General features: G+C 41.4%; 1 protein-coding gene across 1 annotated transcript in view; it reads left to right on the top strand.

Annotated features, from left to right (window-relative positions):
* The first annotated feature begins 277 nt into the window (after window positions 1-277).
* Window positions 278-10,623, top strand: part of Sorbs2 (sorbin and SH3 domain containing 2) — a 300,031-nt gene continuing 289,685 nt past the window's right edge. Inside the window, exon 1 of the mRNA XM_050147346.1 lies at window positions 278-298. The gene's annotated coding sequence lies outside the window, so the exon portion shown is untranslated. The remainder of the gene's footprint in view (window positions 299-10,623) is intronic.

Here is a 10,623-nt window from a genome sequence, read left to right as displayed (position 1 = left end):
ATATATTGAGCATAGCCAAAGGTTAAGGCAGAGGAGTACAGCGAGACTCGGAAGCAGCCAATCAGATGAAGAGGGTCTAAAGATCCAACGCCCGCAGGCGAACAGCACCAAGCCCAGCTGCTTAGTCTCCTTCGGTTGAAGATGAACAGTGCATATGTGTTGCAAAGGCTTCTTGGGTTGATTGTAGCCTCAGAGCAGCCCCGTGTCTAAGAAGAGAGAGGGACGGATGCCCAAGCGACTCATTCTGCGCAGCAACCACCAAGACGACGCTCCTGTGCTGGAATGTTCTCACTTGAAGGTATTGGTCCTTTTCCTTCGAGCCCCTATGATTTTTAAGAAAGAGGCAGAAAGACTGGCGCTGGGGAGGCTTTCTGCTTTCTAGTAATGCTTTGTCCGTTCTCCGGCTACTGCCTGCGTTAAAATAGTCCACCTCCGGCTGAGCCGGTGCTAGGCAGAATAAAGGGGACACTTTCCACTGCTTAAGCGGGCTGAGCACAGACCCTTTATTAGGACAGCCCCTTTGTTAATGTTGCCATTGTTCTCAAGGTAAGCTGGTTAATAATGCTGGCTTTCAGTCACCGCATTCTGTTACATTCATAACTAGGAACGCAGGAGGGGAAGGATGGGGCTACGTGCCTTCAAGGTTGTTGCAATTTCTGCAATTATCTACCAGCCTTGGAGACAAAAAGCTCCAAACTGCTGATCAAACAGAGAGAAGGAATTCCACTAGTAATTGGATTCCTCTGTGATTAACATACAAGGTTTATTTAAAAAAAAAAAAACACTTCTCAATTCCGCTTAATAATTAAAATACTTCAATTATCATCTATTTCTGGCAGCTAGTGCCATCATCTCAAAGTCATCAGCATGTGAGGGGTCCTTGTTTGAGTTGCCAGGGTAATGGGAAGGACAATTCAGTGTGCTGCAGAGTAACAAAAGACCCCTGAGAAACATATGCGTTAGGTGAGGCATGTGATTGCTTCAAGGAGCATTGATTTCTAAGAGTGTCTTTTGTCCCTCATCCCGTCAGTTACGTTAGCAGAAACAGACAACGCGGGGGCTTCCATGGTTTTCGCTGTCTTTAAACTCACACAATTGTTTATCCTCTATGTCACCCGGTGCTTAATTTGTGTCTAAGATGTTAAATTGCCGGTCACATGGACGGGTTCACTGGTTAAGCCGTGTGTCATCCTCTGTGGGACATCTGAGACCATCCGTGCATCCGTGGGCTGCGAATGGTGGCCTGAGAGAAGCAGAGATTTGCGGATTGCATTGGACACAAATGCCAGGGATGTCACGCTGCCCTTTGCGGTTCTCTCCAAAGAACAGGACACACAGATAATGTACTCTTTGTAACAAATTGCCAGGGCTGACTTTTTCGTGGAAGTAGTACAGATTATTTGGGCAGTTAATTTTTAAAGTTTTTTTTAGTTGTTAAGGCATTGATAGAGTTTCTAAATTTCCACATTCAGTGGTATTTTATTGCTTTTTATTCATTTAATTCTTTTTTTTTTTTTTTTTTTTTTTTTTTTTTTTTTTTTTTTTTTTTTTTTTTTTTTTTTTTTTTTTTTTTTTTTTTTTTTTTTTTTTTTTTTTTTTTTTTTTTTTTTTTTTTTTTTTTTTTTTTTGGTTTTTCGAGACAGGGTTTCTCTGTGGTTTTGGAGCCTATCCTGGAACTAGCTCTTGTAGACCAGGCTGGTCTCGAACTCACAGAGATCCGCCTGCTCTGCCTCCTGAGTGCTGGGATTAAAGGCGTGCGCCACCACCGCCCGGCTTCATTTAATTCTTACCTGTCGAACTAAGTTTATTTCCCTCTGTAAAATTATCAATTATGTTACTATGATAGACTTTGGTATTTTGGGTTTCTCTATTCAAATGTGGATGATTCTACGTATAGAGTAAAACAATTAAGTCCAACCAGTAAGTAGAGCCAACATTTTTTTTAAATCACTGCTTAATAATCATAAATGGTATAATATATTAATGATAAAAATGTAAAAAATGTACCCTCTAATTTATAGCATTCAAGAATCAGCTATAAAGTAAAATGAGTATTTTTTCCTATGTGGGAAAATCTCATTTCTTAGTATTTTTAAAGGGCATGGCTTTTGAGAAAGTAAGCAATTGACTAGATGACCACAGGGCTAACAACTTTGAGGAATGGCAATGGGGTACAGGACCTGGTATCTGCTAGCACATAAGATCCCAGCAGGACAGCATCTTGTGCTCGGCTATCAGCAAAGTTGTACTGAAGATAGCGTTAGTCTGTTCTTGCTAATGGGAAATGGAAAAGAAAAGCAAAAAGTCATCCTGGAGAAACAAAGTCAGTGTGTATGAAGCATTTCAGGGCAGCAATAACGGTATAAAAGACAAGGACATGGCATTTCCCAAGTGGCATTAGAAGTGTGAAACTAGAGGTGTGGCCTTGACCCCAGGAAGCTCCACTTCCTGTGAAAACTAAGGGGATCAAGCCTACACAACTGGCCTATGAGAATTATCAGCCATACACATAATAACACATAGTTCTTGTAAATAAAATAGAGACATTATTATGAGGGCATGAGAGCGCGGACACAGACACTGTGTCCTTCCCCTTCCATGTTAGAGGGGGAGCAATGATCTTCCCCAGGAAAGAGTACCCTAACTGGTTTTCCACTACCAAGCAGCCAGCTGTGAGATCACATACATACAGATAACACTATATGGACTGAGCAGGGTGGATTCACATATTCAGTCATCTATGTATCTGTATGTATCTATAGCAAAAGAGGCCACGAGTTTGAGAGAGGACAAGAGGGGTGCACCAGAGGGGTGAGAGGGAAGAAGGAAAGAGAAGGGAGGAAAAGACCTAATTACATTACAATTTCAAAAACTAAGTAATTATGATATTAAAAAAACCTCTTTTAGACGAAGGACTTTTCCAGTGGAGACCTTAGGAAGGCCTACAGAGTCTCAATATCTGATCCATGCTCCCCTATTCTCTTGCATCTCTTTACGTGGTACCAAACTTCTACTTCCCTAGAACTTTCCTTTCGGTCTGATGCCCTTGAATCCTTCTTAAATGCAAATCGCCCTGGGAAGAATACAGTCAGTGTTATTTATTTCCTGGTTGGGTTTTGTACAGACCTGAGCGTAGGTGCCTAGCAAACAAGGCCCCGTAAATGGCAACGTTTTAAGAAGGAAGGCTAGGAATACTAGGACAAAAGGATACCCTTGAAGGGACGAGCTAACTGAAAAGCAAAGAGTGTGGCAAACATTCCATGTTGCTAAGATAACAATAAATGCCTACAGAGAGAGATGCTTAACTCAAACCATGCTGTTGGGTGGAGGGTTCAAAATAACATCAAAATCCCGGGTGGGCAGCAGTGTTGGAGAGGAACCTGACATACATAAGCTTTGTTTTTTCCCCCTCTTGGTTACCTATAAGGAAGCTGAAACAGTCACTTCCTGATGTTGGTAGCAGAAATTGACCACTTGCTTGACATGGAATAATGCCAGGAAAGGGAACTTAACTTTAAGAGACAGAGCAAAATTTTAATTTTGTTAATAGCAACTTTTGTCAAAGGGCAAGTAAGGGGACACTGTGAAGAATAGCATCCGTGAAAATTAACTCAGGTCCTGGGTCAGCCAGACTCCAATTACAACAGAGGAGTCTGGCTCCAGAGCAAAGATGACCTTCAAACGTGGGTATCTCGCCAACTCTTCGTTTTCAACTTTATTCCTGTATGCCTCTTTGATAATGTCCAACTTCCAACCAGTTCTTATGCCCTCATCTGTGAGCATGAGCTTATTAAGAGAAAGCCTCATTCTAATTGGACAGTACAGTCTCTGCAAAGCAGAGGACTTTGGATGAAGGAACACCATGACAAGCTATCAGATTTCACTCTTCTAGAGATATGGCAGTCTGTCTGCCTTATTTTTATAATCTTTATTTCCTTACCAGATTGGGGTTCTTCCAAGGAAAAGAGAGCATATGCCTTTAAATCCACCACTGTGACTTAGGATAGCCTGGGTTTTATTTAAGACATTAGCACCATTCTTTTTTTAGGAGGCACACTGCTCATTGGCACCGAACTACCACCTACCAAAGTAACATGAAGGATAAAGTGAGCTGGCAGTTACATGTGAGGAGGATCCAGGCATGATGGCTTATGCCCATTCCCCAAGTACTCAGAAAGCAGAGACAGGAGGATCATACGCTCCTGGCCAGCTTGGCTTATGTATAGAAACTTGGTCTGAAGAAGCATTTAAATCTGCAAGTCAGGAAAAATGTTATTTAGATTTAGCAGCACTCATCAGCCCTGGGCCACTTGAGCTGACTCTCAACAAAACCTTATAAATGTGCACTAATTAAATAATAGGTTGATCTTAATGTGCACCAATTAAATAATAGGTTGATTTCATTGGTGTGGGAGGCAAATCCAGAATGTGCATTGGTGGAAAGGATTGCTAAGACCAGGTCAAAAGGACTCCAGGGTGTTTGTTACCTACTGTGAGGTGGGGGTTAGCTTGTAACAGTAGTGGAGAGATCAGGCTGAGGTATTAACTGGGCAGTAAGTTGGACCTTTGGAATCCGTTGAAGGGCTTCCAGCATGAATTATGTGATTGACCCTATTCAATACCAGTATAAAGTATTTCCAAGATTTCTATGAGCAGCCCCTCTCCATGCCTTACAAGTATCTGAGCTCTCTACTTGTGTCTCCCCCTCAAATCTTTGTATATACTGTGGACCAAGCCAAGTGCATGTTCATTCTGATTTGCCAAAGGGATTATGTGAAGTCCATACCTGTGAACAGCCAGCAGCAGCCATTATAGCATCCCTTTCAGGCAGGTAATGGAAAACAATGAAGCTCTTCTCTTGGAGTGCTACCAAAGCTGGCCTTGTTTTGTTTAGGATGATGTCAGTGAGGGATCGTTTGAAGGTAGAATCTGGGTTTATGACCTGTGAGTCAATCAGTCTAAGATTCCTTCCTTACCTCCCTGCTTTAAACACGACCAATGCTGTTTTCCTCCCAGCAGACACAAAGGAGACATCTCAATGGGTTCACTGGGTGGATGTTCAGCTTCTTTCTGGAGCATCTGGGCCTCTCTTCCATTTGTATTTGGTTCACAGAGACACTCACCTTCCCTTTACCCAACACCATAGAACACAGATAGTGACCCGCTGTTGACACAGGTCATGACACCGCACCTCAAATGTCTCTCAAAAGCCTACTCACCTTATTCTTAGAGAAAAAGATGGACCATGTTAATAAAAAAAGACCCTCAAGCTGAGTGGTGGTGGCGCATGCCTTTAATCCCAGCACTCAGGAGGCAGAGGCAGGTGGATCTCTGTGAGTTCGAGGCCAGCCTGGCCTAGCCTAGAGCTAGTTCCAGGACAGGAACCAAAAGCTATGGAGAAACCTTGTCTCGAAAAAAAAAAAAAGAAAGAAAGAAAGAAAGAAAGACCCTCAACAAATAAAGATACATATTAAACATGAAAAATTTGGATTAGGAGATTGGCCTCTTTGTAAACACGTTATGGCTTCAATTCAGTGTTCTCGGGGACCTCTGAGTGAGAAAACAAGGGGTCTCTGATTCTTGACTTGCCCTACGTTAGTGTGAGAGTTTTTGTTTTATCTCATTGTATTTTATTTTCCTATATATACATTTTTAAAAATGAATGAATGAATGCATGAAAACCTAGACACTGGGGTAAAGGTTAAAGATTGAGCCATCACTTATATCTGCTGGGAGAGGGAAAATCAGATTTCTCTAATAGATTGACACTAGGTAGGTATATCAACTGTGTAATTGGACTCCACAGATTTTTTGGTTGGGCTTTTATTTGATTATAGGTAGATCATTTTTTTGGGGTGTGGTTTTATTTCGTTTTCTTGGTTTGGGTATTTTTGTTGTGGTATCAAGTTTTATGTGTGCCTTTTTTGGGGGGAAAGAACTTAAAGTTAGGCAGGTAGGGAGGGAAAAGATCTGGAGGACATCGAGGAGGGGAAGAATATGGTCAAAATATATTCATATTTGGAAATTGTTTAAAATAATGAAGAATATAATGATGATGATAATAAAGAAAAGAAAGTCACATTCAAATTAATAGTCACATCTTTAGATAGAACTTGCTGTGGGTTGGACTATGTTCTAAGTATATTACATAAATTAAACTTGTAAACACTCAAAAGAAAGGGTTTTTGGGGGCTGGAGAGATGGCTCAGAGGTTAAGAGCACTGCCTGCTCTTCCAAAGGTCCTGAGTTCAATTCCCAGCAACCACATGGTGGCTCACAACCATCTGTAATGGGGTCTGGTGCCCTCTTCTGGTCTGCTGGCATACACACAGACAGAATATTGTATACATAAACAAACAAATAAATAAATAAATATTAGAAAAAAAAAGAAAGGGTTCTTGTAAATCCCATTCTGTAGACGCGCCAACAGAAGAGTGCACTGGGACTTGTTTCACACCACATATATGGAACCTGGAGACCTGGTTAATAGCGCCTATACCTTTTATCACTCTGCTGCGGTGTGCCTTTCTCTCCTGAGCAAGAAAAAGTTGAATGTGTTGCTTTGATAGAGAAGCATCTGATATTATCCCCAGAGTTTGAAACTAGAGGCATACTAAGATATTCAAAAGCAAAGAAAATTCAGCAACTAGAAGAAACAAAACCTTTCCATTCCAGGCTAAGAGAATTGAGATTTCCTTACCTGAGACCAGGGTTCTGAAATGTCTCATTACTACAGCAGGGGAATTACTATTACTGAAATCTAGCCATATGCTCAGGTTGCATTGTTCAGGATGAGGAGAGAGGGTAAAGAACAGAAACACCATTAAAAAAGGAAAAACTATAAATGCCAAGACCATGACCCTTAGAGACAAAGGTCTTCCTTTATCTTTTGTCCCAATACTTATCCTGAGTCTGTGGCATTTAAACAAAAATAAATAGGACACCAAGTTAAAAGCTATCGGTCTGTTCAACGTCCAGAGAGAAGTATCTGACTTTTTCACTCAAAACCAGTTATTTTTTAAAAAATTTTTTAGCTGAAAAGGAATTTTATTACATCTGCTCTCCCTTTCCTCTCTCCAGGCCCTCCCAGTTTCCTTCCTTCAACTCCCATTCCCCTTCCTGACCTTCAAGTTGAGAACCTTTTTGCCTTTAACTCTGTTTGTTATACACATTGCATAAAGCCTGCTGAGTCTATTTTTGTTGTTTGTAGGTATGTGGTTTCAAGACTGACCACTGTGCATTGGACAAACATGCAGTTATATTGATAAAAAATGATTTCTGGACTTGAGAACAACCCAGTAGGCTATAATTTTGTATTTTATGTAATTAAAGTAAATGTTTCTTCCATTTCATGAGATAATATGCTAATTGCAAGTTTTCTTGATAGTCTCCATTTGAAAAGTCTATGCTGCAACCTATGTCCTATTTACAAACTTTGGTTAATACGTGCCTAGTGACTTTATCCCATTGTTATATTCTTTAAAAGAATGAGTGTATTATTTAAGAAGACATCAGTATCTAGGGAGATGCAGCACTGCCCTATGGCTTCCTTGACTTTTATTTGTGTTATATTCTCTTTACTGATATTTTATTCAGAAAACCATCTACCAAATTCAAATGGCTTGGAACATGACTGCTGCAGGAATGCCACATCGCAGTTCTTCTCTGCTTCATATCCATATCCAACTTGTGTTTCAAATTGTATACCTTGTATATTTTTAGCTAACAACATTTAGAAAGGAAGATGCAGGTTTATTGCTCCTTTCAACCCATTTTCCCCCAGCTTCTCCACTGCATCGGTTCATAGATATGATGAGTATTTTTGGTTGTAGACTTGTGACACCTAGGAAGAGTGAGTTGAGGGGTTCCCCCCCTGTCACATGGGCCTATAGGTATGACTGTAGGCATTTTTATTATTATTGTTAATTGATGGAGGAGATCCTAGGCCACTATTGGAGGTATCAGTCTTGAGCAAACAGGCCAGAAGCACGAAGTAAGTCAGTAAGATGTGTGCTTCAGCTGTGATCTCTCTCTATGATCTCTGCCTTAGTTCCTGCCCCCGGTCCATGGCTCAGCTCCCTTTTATGATGGACTGCAACCTGTTAAGCCAAATGAACCCTTTTCTCTCTGGGTCATGGCATTTATCACACCTGTAGGAAAGTCACTGGGGCAATGTATTGTGCTTTGTTCTGTCGTGGTTATGGCAATAGCCTTCTAACAGATCTCTAGGCCCCGCCCCCTCCAGGATCTACACACTTACCAGCTTTGAAGAAACATTTATTCAGGTTAACAACATTCCTAAAGTTTTCTTATATCACCTTGTGTGCTCAGAATAGATTCCAATTCTCCTTATGGATTAATTTGTCTTTCTGGATTGTGTCTTAGTAGATAGACTGGCTATTAGTGCTCCACACCTTGTTTTGTGTTTCATACATTTTGACCTACTTGAGCTGCTAAATGTTTCTCACCCCAGGCTCTTCTGAACGCTGTTGCTTCTACTTAGAATATAAGCCTTCTTATCCCTCCATCTGGCCACTCGGGTTTGTCCCCTAACACTTCTTGCAATCAGGATTTCAACTGTTGTTTTATGACCACAATGTTTACACCATTACTTATTCATTCCCTTTTTAACCTACTAAATGGATGTTATTTCTGGTAGCTTGAGCAGACCTTGTTTACATATTTAGAAGAATGCGTCCTAAGTGGGACTCTTTGTGGCCTCACATCTGAAGGCCTCATTCCATAACGCCAGACTGCGCTGGTGCCATGTTTGGCTTTTGGTTAAGGAGAATTACAATGATCCTTCCATGATAAAGAACACATCTTTTCTTTTCAATCATCAGTTACTTCAAAGAAGAGTAACTTCTCATTTTATAGACTATCATGTTCTAAATGGCTGCGAGGCTAGTCCACATTGTGAGCTTAATGAATCCAAAGAGCGTCTCTGGATACATCTGCTCTGGATGTGTTGAAGTGGTGGTGTATGAGTCAAGCAGTTCTCCTAGAAATGCTACAAAAGTTGCTCTGAACATGAGAGGCAAGGGGAGCAAAAGAGATGGAATGTTGCTGCCTGCGAGACATCTGACACCTGTAATATACACCTGGGACCGCTGAATCACCAGTCAGGCTCCGAACAACTCTCAGAAAACAAGTGGATGTTCTTTTGATCAAAGCAGTGAAAAGGTGGTTTATATCCGGGCATCTGGGCTCCAAGATGCAGTGAACAAGAACCAGAAGCTGGCGTGCACAATGCAGGAATGCAGAAGGAAGTGTTCTAGGCGGTGGAACCGGGTTCTTATGAGGCAGGACAAACCCAATCAACACAGGCAACTGGTTAAACACAATGTTGATCCCTCTTACCAATGTTGAATTTAACCACTTACATTCTAGAAAAGACAAATGATGCCACGCAGATTAACTTCTCAGTAACCCTTCTCTTGTCCTGATGATTAAATATATAACATTCTGTTTAATATCTGGGGAATAACTAACCTGTATTAGATACTGTTGCATGACTGGGACCAAAACACTTAGATTAAACAGTATGTGGAGGGGAGATTTATTTGGGCTCAAAGTCTCAGAGGACTGGAGCCCATCAGGGTGACATCAACATGGTGGCAGGAGCTGCCATGTTAGGGTAAGGGTTAGAGTTAGATGGACTGGAAGACAGACAGACAGGCTAGAACTGGGACCTGGATTAATTCTTCAAGTTCCACTTATAATAACAAACTTTCACCAGACAGGCCACAGCTCATAAAGGTTTCAGAGCTTCTCATCATAGCGCTACCTGCTAAGGAAACAAGGATTCAAAACGGGGCCCCGGGTGGGACCACAGTCCCAGACTTGTTTGTTTGTTTTCATTTGTTTGTTGTGTTTTGTTGTTACATTCCCCAAAACATGGTGAGCAATTTGAAGAACTGTGACATTCCCCAGTAATTCTCTCCAGCTATAAACCAGTTTGCACCACAAACAAACAATATCTTTCCCCCATCTATATTACAAATGAACCGAGGGCAAGAACCACAGATGTAATGTTTCTGGAATAAAGGAAGGGCTGGGATGGTGGCTAACGCCTGTGATCCTGCACTCTGGGTGCACAGGGAAGAAGAGTGCCCAAATTAGAGGCAAGCCTGGAATACAGAATGAAACCCAACTCAAAAGCAACACAACAAAAACACAAGCCATCAAGGAGTTCTAACTTCCCAAACAATGGTAAAGAAAAATAGTATTTAAGAGATAAGAGCACCAGGACACATTGGCCTCAGGGCTGGGAATGAAGAAAATATGAAATAGGGGCTAGAGAGATGACTCAGAGGTTAAGAAGCTTAGTAGTTTGTGTTGGCTTGAATAAAAATGGCACCTATAAGCTCACACAGATGCAGCCTTGTTGGAGTAGGTGTGACCTTGTTGGAGGAAGTATGTCACTAGAGGTTTTAAAAAAAAACCCATGCCAGGTCCAGGTTCTCTCTGTGTCTCTTTTTGTCTCTCTGTCTCAGTGTCTCTGTCTTTCTGTCTGTCTCTGTCTCTCTGTCTCTGTCTCTCTGTCTGTCTCTGTCTCTCTCTCTCTCTGTCTCTCTCTCTCTCTCTCTCTCTCTCTCTCTCTCTCTCTCTCTCTCTCTCCTT

This window comes from Alexandromys fortis, unplaced genomic scaffold (genome assembly GCF_014885135.2).
Source record: "Alexandromys fortis isolate MF-2015 unplaced genomic scaffold, M_Fortis_MF-2015_v1.1 scaffold_32, whole genome shotgun sequence".
NCBI classification, from domain to species: domain Eukaryota; kingdom Metazoa; phylum Chordata; class Mammalia; order Rodentia; family Cricetidae; genus Alexandromys; species Alexandromys fortis.
The sequence above is the reverse complement of the archived record's forward strand: the minus strand, read 5'-3'. Positions and strand labels throughout refer to the sequence as shown.